Source organism: Adiantum capillus-veneris, chromosome 4 (genome assembly GCF_014529385.1).
Source record: "Adiantum capillus-veneris isolate H3 chromosome 4, ASM1452938v2, whole genome shotgun sequence".
NCBI classification, from domain to species: domain Eukaryota; kingdom Viridiplantae; phylum Streptophyta; class Polypodiopsida; order Polypodiales; family Pteridaceae; genus Adiantum; species Adiantum capillus-veneris.
In genome coordinates, this window is record NC_140934.1 from 91,576,166 (window position 1) to 91,587,602 (window position 11,437).

Genomic DNA, 11,437 nt, shown 5'->3' on the forward strand with positions numbered 1-11,437 from the left:
TAGATGAGTCGTTGTAGATTGAGGATCAGAATAGTCAGGCTCTACAAAAGTTGAAGCCTTGCAAACACTGTCGTCTTACTTAGTCAAGAATGAAGAGAAATCAAAGAAAGTCCAAGACAGACTTTGGATGTGGCCAATTTACAATCCAGTATGTCGACACCAATTCCGTGTAGAATTACTTTGGCTGAGCTGTTGAAATGAAGATCACACCTATACGGAGATATACAAACCACCATGGGTAGAATGGGATTTAAAGGAGTATCTCAAATGACTTAAAAAATTTGCAAAAAGAAGAGACACAGACTAGAGACTTGTCAAGTCGGTACCTATGAATAAGGTCGGGGACTATTGTGAAGGGAATGAGGGAAACCTGACCCTTTCAGTACAATACAATGATGTAACAACTATGGCTATTTTAGACAGTGGAGTAGGCATAGCCATAGCAACCAAAGCTATTTGGGAAGCTTGGGAAAATCCAACAATTAGGAAAACAAGAATGAAACTGCAATTGGCATATGGACACATAGAGAACCAATGGGTCTACTAGAGAATGTGATAGTCACCTCCTGCAGGATTGACTACCATCACGTTTTTGCCATTGTAGACTTTGGGAAGAAACTCAATTACGAGATCTTCTTGGGAAGACCATTCATGAGACAAATAAAATCAATCCAAAATTGGGGCAACGATTATCTCTAGCTGAAACAAGTAGGGGTAGTCACTCAAGTGAACTTGAAAAACCATTTGTATAAGAATGTGTTAAGGATACCAATAGAGGAATTGGACTCAAAAACTTGTGTAAAAACTAAACTGCCATCATGGGTACATAAAACCACTCCAATTTGGATGTGTGGTGCTTCTCAATCGTAAAGTGTACAAAAGAAAGACTGCATTTTGGACAGGATGTAAATGATGCAAATTACATACCAGAACCATTTTCTGAACATTTGGTTGAGCCCTACAAATGGACTTAGATCTTCGCAACCATGGATGTATGTATTAATGAAACTACACATACACATTTTTGTGACAAAGAGGGCTATGAAATATTTCACATCCGGATGGTGTATATTGAGATGATCAAGGAGCAACTTGTCTTCTTTGATCACTATTACGATTTTACGGATGAGTGGAAAGAAGAACTTATTACAACAGGGGATCGAGAACAGGAGGAGCACTTACAAGCCAAGATTCTACTCAGAGGAGGGAAAGAAAGATCTTTTAAGTTTCCAAACCAACACCAAAGATGTAAACAAACATATCGGAAAAAACAAGACCATACCTACAAAACGGTCATTGGAAACCAAGACTCACTTCTTGATGAAAGTGAATGCAGCAGACTACATAAAAGACAAGATAACTAGAAGATATCAAGATGTAGAGCATGCAAAGACACAAAACCAATGTCACTTAAGCCAAATAAAATAAAAGGGAAATAACCCTCAATGATCAAGACGGAGCAAAAATCCAAATACAAAGAGCTGAAACAAACCTTGAAAGAAGTATGGACCACAAAAATGGAATCAAATAGTGACAAATGGGGAAAAATCAATGTTCCAACGCATTATAAGAAATACACTTTACAAGATTGCAGGATCATTGTAGAGAAACCCTTGCGACAATCAATAGAATTGGAAGATTCATATGAGCGGCAGGAAAACACCAAATAAATTGACCTTGACAAGCCTAGAGAAGTGCCAAAATCGGCATACATAGCCAAGGATCTATCGCAAGAGGAAGAGGAGATTGTTAGAAGCTGGACACACCCTACGGAAAATGACTGCTCGGCAGATTATTATTTTTGTAATTATTCTTTTATTGACAAAAATCTGACATTTCACCTTGTAAATATTGGGGCTTACAAAAGTTTCCAGATTGTATCCCAGTTTTGACATTTAGATTGAGAAGATGGTTAAAATGGAACATTAGGGTTTGAGAATTGTAAGGTATTTATACCACTTTTTGACCTTAAAGAAAGACCTTTTGTCATTTTAAAAAGTTTGAAGTCTGTGAGTGAGCGTATTGTGTACGAGAGAGAGTGAGAGCTTCATCTTGACGCTACGCATGCACCGGTGGTCGTAATCGAGTGCGGAGAAGTGCAGTGTGTTGCCCCCGATGAGAGCTATGCGCCAATACCTACATTGCGTGCGTACGGTGTGGTTTTGCGAGCTCCATCTACGAGCTTCATCTGGTGATTCGGTGAGCATACGTTGTCCGATTTTTCATTGCAGTATATCCACGCGATCGCATTGAGTAGAGCTACACATTAGGCACTTTAGATTTCGGAAACGAAGACCTGCAAATTTTGGCTAGACATCCTACGTGATTTTGCACCAGGTGTTTTGGGTTGGGATTTTGGTTTATAGACCTTAGGGAGAGCGATCTATTGGTGTTAGTCGGGTCTCCTTCAAGTTCTATGGTGTTTTGAGATTGTCTGATGGGTATTCGGCTCTAGAAAGCGTTGTAGGAAGTTTCTTCTTATGCACTCCTGAAGGCTATAGCTTTGACATTGGGTAGAGGCCTATGTAGGAATTAGTTAGGAGTCGGTCGAGACACCCTATGCTTGCTTCCACGCACCTGCGGATCGAGCTTCATCCTTAGCTGACAAATCTTGTTAGGTGAGTGCTCGCTGTGCTGACGTCTGTCTTGGCGTATCCGTCCAACATTGACGCCGTTGTTGGGAACGAAAACCTTAGGTAGGTGACCGAGACTAGTCCTTGAGGATATGGATTCTTTGGGTTGCCAAGAGTCTCGTTTTACATTTAGATAGGATCAGAGGGTGGAGGACTCTCTAGGTCTTAGAGGGAGTCTAGGGAGCGTGTGTCTAGCCTAGATCCTTCGACTTCGGTAGATTTAGGTAGACTAAGATAGTTTTAGGTATTAGTTGAGTAGAGAGTAGGAGTTGGAGTGGTAGAAGCGGTGAGAGGAGAGCTTGAGAGTTCGGAGAGGCCAGAAAGCAACCAAAACACCATTATCACCATTTCACATGATGAGTAGAAGTAGGGTAAGTAGGACATCATGATTCAAGATCTAGAGCACTTCATGCATGTATACTAGCTTGTTAGATTCATCACAAGGTTGTAAAAGACGCAAAAGTGTGTTTGAAAGCTAAAGTGAAGTCCAAAAGTTACTGTGAGTGTTTCTGATAGAGTTGCAAAGCATCGGGAGCATTTCTGTCAGGAAAAAAAATTAATTTTAAGCCAGGAGACATCCTATGCATAGAATGTCTACAGGCTAATCTGGTGGGAATTTTGGAATTTTGAGTTGACCAGTGTGTCCAGAAGGTAGGTTTTACCCTATTTTCACCTCGAAAGTGGAAATTTGATGATATCTTGATAGGATAAGGCCAGATATACTGAAATTGCCAGACATCCTATCCAAATTGTGCCAAGGCATTATTCTAAGACCAAAACCATAGGATGACTGCATGGGCATGATCTACATGATATATTGAGTGACTGAGAGAGGTTTCATCTCATTTGGGTGAGAAAATTGAGTTCTAAGCAGACTTTAGCACTTTTGACTAAAAAAGACTAGAACAGCTAAAATCGGGGACTTTTGAAATCCAAACCAAAATTTGAGCATACCACTGGGTTGCTGACATCAAGGGGAAATTGTGGGACAAGTCTGGGGTCAAATAGACCAAAAAGACATCCTACGCGTAGGATGTCATCTGTGTGATTTTACACTCCAAACTAAATTTTGAGCATACCAAAGTGATCAGCACCTCAAGAGGAGTTTGTGCTTTGCATTTGAAGTCATTCAGAGCAAAAAGAAATCCTACACTTGAAATGTCTAAAGCAAGAAATTGAAGCCAAATACTGACTGTGGGCATAACAAGGTGTTGTATAGCCTGAGGCAAGCCTCCTAGTCAATTTTGGTCCAAATTGGAGTTGATTAGACTAATCAGACCAACAACAGGTTGTCGGAACAGATTTCTGATCCATTGACCAGCTTATAGGTGTCCAAATCAGAAAGTAAAAATAGCTATGGACTCAGCACATCAAGGTAAATCCATAGTGCAGAAATCTAGACAAAACAGAGCAGGAGACATCCAACGTGTAGGATGTCTACTGGGGCTTAGTGAAGAGAAAATTTGACTGAGCTTATATAGTGAGGTTCCATTTGTCTTAAGGGTTCCAGAACTTCTTTCAGAAGTGAATTTGGACCTTGTTTGACCTTTTGACGGAGCAAAGACTGAATTCAGACTTTTCACGTAAATTGACCAACATCTGAGGGAAGTATAGTTTCAGATTAGCAGACCTAATCCAGAAAATCAGCAGTGTATAAAATACAGTAGTGGTTGAGGTTAACTCTCCAGCTATACCAATCATTACTATAATCACCTCTGATCCTTTGCCAGGTGAGTGGTTGGATTTGTAATAAGTTGCATTGCTAAGTTTGATGAATTTAAGATCAAGAAGATACATTTTTAGAGACCAGAAGGTGGCAGGTGACCAAGGTAGCTTAGTGTCCACCGAGGAGAGTGTAACTCAGGCAAGGCTAGATCCACTAGCACCGATTATTGAGGAGGGTAGTGATACTGACACTTCATCAGAAAAATCCTTCTTCATGATGGGTAGTTAGCAGCCAGGAGGTTTCACCTATGACGGACAAGTGCCAGGAGGAAGCACCTCCCTAAATCCTTTGAATGATTCCAAGTTCACTGTAATCTTGTTAGAAGGAACAAACTCGAGGGGAGCCCTAGTTTATTTGACTATCGAGGACGCAAGTGTATTTGTATTGAGGAAAGACTGGAGATAATTTGAGTCTATGATGATGGAGATAGATTTCGAGACAAAAAGGGGAACCACTATCTGATGGTTAGTAACCCTGAAGATTACAACAGATATGGAGATAACGTTGTGAGCGGGATGAAAACACACACAACGCCTCTATAACGACCCGACACACACTCTTGGAAAGATACACACACACACTATGGGGCACCACTCGGCTTACACAACACACCTGGCCGAGACAGGGAACACACCTCTGGAGTGAGAGGAGAGAGACTATCCACTTGCCCACTCCACACACACACACACACACACACCCAAAAACTCAGCTCAAAAGAGGATAATTTCTGATGTTTAGATACAATTGAGCTTGGGCCAACACCAATGGGGCAAATAGCTCACACAATATGGGTAAAAGAAGCCGGATACGATCACAAACTGGAGCAGAAACTTCGCTCATAGGAGGAACTTACACAGAAAAACAGCAGGAAAAGAGTGAGGAATTTGGCAAAATGGATAGCGCCATCGCGTCCGGAACGGCCCAAAACCCCAGTCTACAATGTCAAAGTGCTCAAATCCGACCTCGGATGAGCAGTTTACGGCCAAAACAGGCTCCAAAATGAGCAAAAACACACCTGCGGCTGTTCCTCCTCTCTTCTCCACGTTTTTTTCTGGTCTTCTCTCAGTTTTTTCAGTTCCCACACTTAGCTTTATTAGTTGGGCACCCTTGGCCTTTTAGATGACCTCAAACGGACCCCGAACAGGCCAAAAACTGACCTCGCAGTGCATAGTTGTCACCTTTTTGCATCATTCGCACACCTGGCACTCAGCTTTTTTCCAATAATGCACCTCACCACCACGTGAAGTGGCCCCAAAAAAAGGTCCTCATGATGACCTTTCTGCATAATTCTCACAAGCAAACACCCACGTTGTGTCCGTCCTCATCTGCGTGCAAATATTGACCTCGTTCGCCCTCCTGACGCCACTAGATGCCATCTGACGCACCTGCTGACCTCACGTCGTCGGCCCGCGGATAGCTTCCTCGAGAAGTTTTACGCGCTACCAACTCCTCCTTATTGTAGAAAAAACACACTGGTATTGGTAATAGTGAAAATCGATGCACTATGTACATGCTGTCCTACCTGTACACATGTGGGCCCCACATAACCACCTGGCTAAGGAAAATGGGCAATTCTTTATTTGATGCACCATGCATGTGTATGTACATATGCGCAATCCCTTGCTCCAAAAAACTCCTGACATAATTTGCCCATCCCCTAGCCTGCTAGATCATTCATGATCAGTAGCAGCAAAGAGCGATATGAGACTCGCCGCATCACATGTCTCCTCATCCTTCACCAACATTGCTTGCTCCACAGACAGTTCATCTTGCTCCACCATCATCAATCTAGCATGATACAATTTAAGACGCAATCCATTTACCCTTGACTTATGTAGAACACCATCCAGGTTAGCCAGCTGATATGTGCCATTTGGAAAACACTCTACTACCTTGAAAGGGCCTTCCCACTTAATTTGAAACTTCTTTTGGAAGGTGTTGTCCAGCTTACTGTTGTAGCGCAAAACCAAGTCATGTTTCTTGATACCCTTACTTTTGACCTTTTCATTTATCTTTGTCAAAGCCTTATCCTGCATCTGCCCATAATGCTCCAATGCGCTCATCCTATCCAACTGGACCTCTTGTAACTGCAAGAGCCTCTCTTTGAATGCATCACTAGGCGGCCCAAGCAACTTCTCTAACATCTTGACCGCAGGCAACTCTACCTCCACAGGCAATAGTGCTTCCTTTCCATACACCAAATGAAATGGAGTAAACCCTGTACCTGTCTTCACCGAAGTACGGTAAGCCCATAATGCACTAGACAATTCTAAATCCCAATTCTTTCCTTGGTGCTCTGTCACTTTTGAAAGAATCTGTACCAACTCACCATTGAATCTTTCATTCAAGCCATTACACTGCGGGTAATAAGGAGTGGTATGCTGGTGCCTAATCTTCATCTTTGCACATAAAAAATCTAGCAGTTTAGCTCTAAAGCCAGGCCCCTTATCTGAAAGTAACTCCAGTGGCACCCCAAACTTGCAACATATTTCATCATACACAAATTTTGCCACATCCTTTGCAGTAATCTGTTTTACTGCTATAGCCTCTGCCCATCTAGAGAGATAGTCCACTGCCGTCAAAATATAGCTTTTGCCCCTGCTTGTGATAGGTAACGGGCCTATTGCATCAATTCCCCACTTTTCAAACACATCAAACGCCATAATGGTTTTTCGTAGCTCTGGCTTCAACACTCTCTTCCCAAATGCTTGACACCTATTGCAAGACCTAAACCAATGGTGAACATCCTTGTGCAAACTAGGCCATACATACCCCTCTTGCAAAATCTTATGCAAGGTGATCTTTAGAGCAAAATGGCCACCACATGCGCCTTCGTGATTCTCTTCCAACACTCTGTAAAGCTCCTCCCGCCAAGGTACACGTCTCAACACGAGATCAACCCCTTTCATGTATAAGACATCACCAATCAATTTGTACCTGTATGATCTACGCACAAAGCCATACTTCTTAGACTTCTGAATCTCCTTTGGAATGATTCCTGTTAGCAAAAACTCCTCTTCTTGAGCCAAACTTTCCCGGCCATGATAAAGAGGTAAAGTGGTCCTCAACACAAATAGCTCCCCAATCATGCCTTGAGCTGCTTCATGTGCCTCTCCATTTAGAGCACGTTCAATGTGTCTGATACTCCATGCTTCAAACTTTTTTAACAGGCCTTTAATTCTGAAGCACATTTCCTTCAATGAGGTGTTCTTGCTCTTCCACACACCCAACACTTGCTTCACCACTAACAAGGCATCACCTTTTATGCTCAACCTTCGAACCCCATGCTTCAAACAAATGTGTAATCCGGCTTCCAATGTAGCATATTCAGCCTCATTGTTACTATGAGCATCCAATTTGAACCCTCTCTTGCATACTAGCTTCCCCTCTGGATCATAAAGTGCTATACCCCCTGAAGCTGCATCATGGCTCTTTCTGTATGAACCATCAAAGAACAACACATGTGCATTGCTGATCTGTGGCACTTCTTCAACTACCTTTCTCACCACCTCTTCCTTAACAATAAGGGGATTCTCCTTGTAGGTCAACAAATCAGCTAGGGTAGCCCTTGTACTATCTTCCACTAGAAAAGAGAACTCAAACTCTTGCAGCTCAATTACCCATTTCTTCACCACATTTGACATGTTAATACCATTAATTAACTGTGGCAAAAAGGCATAACTCGTCAAGAAAACAAAAGGCCGTGGTAGCAAGTAATGACGAAATCGTCGACAAGCAAATATTACACTAGCCATCACTAGCTCTACTTCCGATAACTTTCTCTTCGCTACCAACTTCACTCGGCTTGCACAATACACTAGCCTCATATAATGGCTGCCCTTCCCCTTTTGCAATAGCATGGCTCCAATGGCATCATCCCCCACTGATGGATTTACATAAAAAACTTTCTCCCAATCAGGAGCCTGCATGGCTGACAACCCCCCTAACACCTCTTTCACCTCTTCAAACACTTCTTCACACTTGTCATCCCATTGCAATGGATCATGCTTTGCCACTTGCTGTAATGGATAAATAAGCTGCGAAGACAATGGAATAAACCGTGCCATGTACTTCACTTTGTGTATAAAGGTTGCCAATTGCTTCGTACTCATAGGTGATGGAAGAAGAATAATAGACTTCACCTTATCTGGATCAGCCTCAATGCCATTTTCTGACACCATATGGCCCAATAACTTCACCCTTGGCTGTGCTAGATGACATTTCTTTGGATTTAGTTGTCCTCCACATTCATCATATCGAGCCAATACCATCTGCAGCTTCTCATGGTGTTCAGCCCTACTGCTATAAACACAGAAGTCCTCCATAAAAGCCTTAACACAACTACCAATGAATGGTTCCAGCACCCAATTTGCTCTTTCTTGATAGAAAGATGGTCCATTTGACAACCCAAACGGCAACACTGTGTAGCAATAGCAGCCCCATGGCGTAATAAATGATGTCTTTGTGCGGTCTTTAAGAGCAATCTTCAATTGAAAATAGCCTGAAAAACCATCACACACACTGTACCTCTCATAACCTGCCACTGAATCCAAGATCTGATCGATGAATGGAAGAGGATATGGGTTCTTCTTAGTGGCTGCGTTTAAGGGTTTAAAATCTACACAAATTCTCCACTTCCCATCCTTCTTTGGACTGACTACTACTGGACTCACCCATTCTGTGGTCTCCACTGGAACTATGAACCCTGCCTTCAATAACTTGTCCACCTCTACCCGCAAGGCTTCCATTTGCTCTTGACCCATCCTTCTTAGCCTTTGACGCACTAGCTTAGCACCTTCTTTCAGCTCTATATGCATCTCTTCACCCTTGAACCCTCTGATCTCTTCATATGAAGTAATGAACAAATCAGGAAAACTAGCCAGCATATGCAAAAATATATCCTTCTCCATAGCTGAGAGGTCTCCACTAATCATTTGCGTCATTAATTCCTGCTTCTTTGACAACTCAACTTTGGTTTGCATCAGCCCTTCAATCACTTCATAAGGCCCTTCACTTTCATCTGCAACTTCCTTCGCAAATGCGACTAAACCAATCTCCTGGATTTCTTTGTCCATCAAAAGAAATGCAACATCAACATCCTCATCACTGCTGGTAGTGCTATCACTATCCTCATCTGTCACCGTGGAAGAGTCTTCATCACTAGAATCATCCTCATCTTCATAAAGCTCCTCTAATCGTTTCCTTGTGTCCATATTATAAAGCTTCTTGGTACCTGTCTTTCCATAGAGGCTAATCGTACCATGTCGCCAATCTTGAACAGCTCCCACTGCACGTAACCATGGTCTGCCCAGTATAATAGGATATGCTCCCAACCCTGCTGGCATCACATGAAAATCAACCACTGTCTTTGCATCATATGCCTCCACTTCTAAGCTCTTTACAACACCCAAGCATTTTACTTTTTGATGGTTTGCCAATCTGATCCGAAAACCTGACACCCCAGCCACTGTGAGACCCATCTTCTCAACGCATGAGTGTGTTATGACGCATATTTGGGCTCCGCCATCCACATAACCTTGTCCCAATTTTTTCCTTTTATGCCACATATCTACTATTGGACAAATGTCTGGTAGCTCGTCCATTGCCAACACCTTCACTGAACCTCTCTCTGGCTCTTTCTCCATTGGGTTAACCATCCTCTTCCACTGTCGCTTTAGCTTAGGCACCATCTCTATAAGCTGCCCAAAAGTAACATCTGCCTTCCTGCTCGTCATATCCTCCTTCAAGTCATAGCTTAATTGCCCATCCCCTAGTGGAAAATCTGAAACATGAAACTTTCGACGAGCTCTCCTTTTCCTCTTGGCCTTGACATCCTCGCCTTCATGGCTCTTTCCTTTATTCTTACTAGGACCTGGGGCACTTCTTCCTTCCTTTTCCTCTGTGGTCCTCTTCCCAATAGGCATCACTAATGTATCTTCTAGCTTTGATGCCTTCTCCAAGGTGACTACACTTAGCACTTTTGTCTTCCCTTTTTCCTCCTGGGTCAGTCCACTGGTTCCTTCGTCTCCCTTAATTTCGATGCCATAATCATTTGACCTAGTTAGCACCTGTCTTGGCAATGGATACATGTCTCCCCCCATCCTTGGTGGCTTATCACATTGCGGGCTGATGTGACCCAACTCTCCACAATTATAACATGTGGGCGTCTGCCTCCAAAACCTACCATTGCTTTGTCCAACACCATTCCTAGGCCTTTCTTCACCTCCTTGCTGATTTGCAAACCTCCCTCGACCTCGATTATTTCCCACTTGACCTAGCATGTTTAGGCTGAGATTCTTCATCAAATCAACCACTTGCCTCATGTCTTGCCTTAGGCCATCATCTTGCACTGCTGTAGTGACCACTGCTGGCATAACCTGAGTAGTAACAGGAACCACTGGTTCATGATGAACCCCTGACATGCGCCCTTGTAAAGACTCTATAGGCTGAAATTCAGACCTCATTGGCAAAGACTCCACCCCTAACTGGCTCATTTTCCTCAGCTTCCACTCTTTGTTCCTTGCTACCTCTAGTGCATCTTTATATGTCCTAGGCTTCTTTAGCTCCACTCTCCAACGTATATTCTCCCAAAGACCAGCCAAGAACCTGTCCTTCTTCATCATGTCAGGCGGGGGTACCTGTGGTGCTAAAGCCTTGCACATTCGCTCCCATGCCAATGAAAACTTACGTATGTACGCATCTACTGGCTCACCTTCCTTTTGCACCAAAGCCTGTACTTCTTGCCACACTTTGTCAGGGTCTTCTATCTTCACAAACTCCACTTCCAATCCATGCCTTAGATTGTCCCAACTCAATCTTATAGGTGGATCAGCCATACGCAACTCCTCTTCAAATGCTTTGGACCAAGCTCTGCATCACTCTTCAAACAAATTTGGAGAAGGCGTAACATTTGTGTAGGGTCATGAATCTGGTTGCTAATGCAGGCAACCTCCATCTTTTCCAAAAATTCTTCCACATCTTCATCACTTCTTCCATGAAACTCGGGATAAGAGAAAGCCATGGCTACCCAAATTATGATGCTTTGAGAACCCCTTCGAACACACGTGCAAGAACCCAA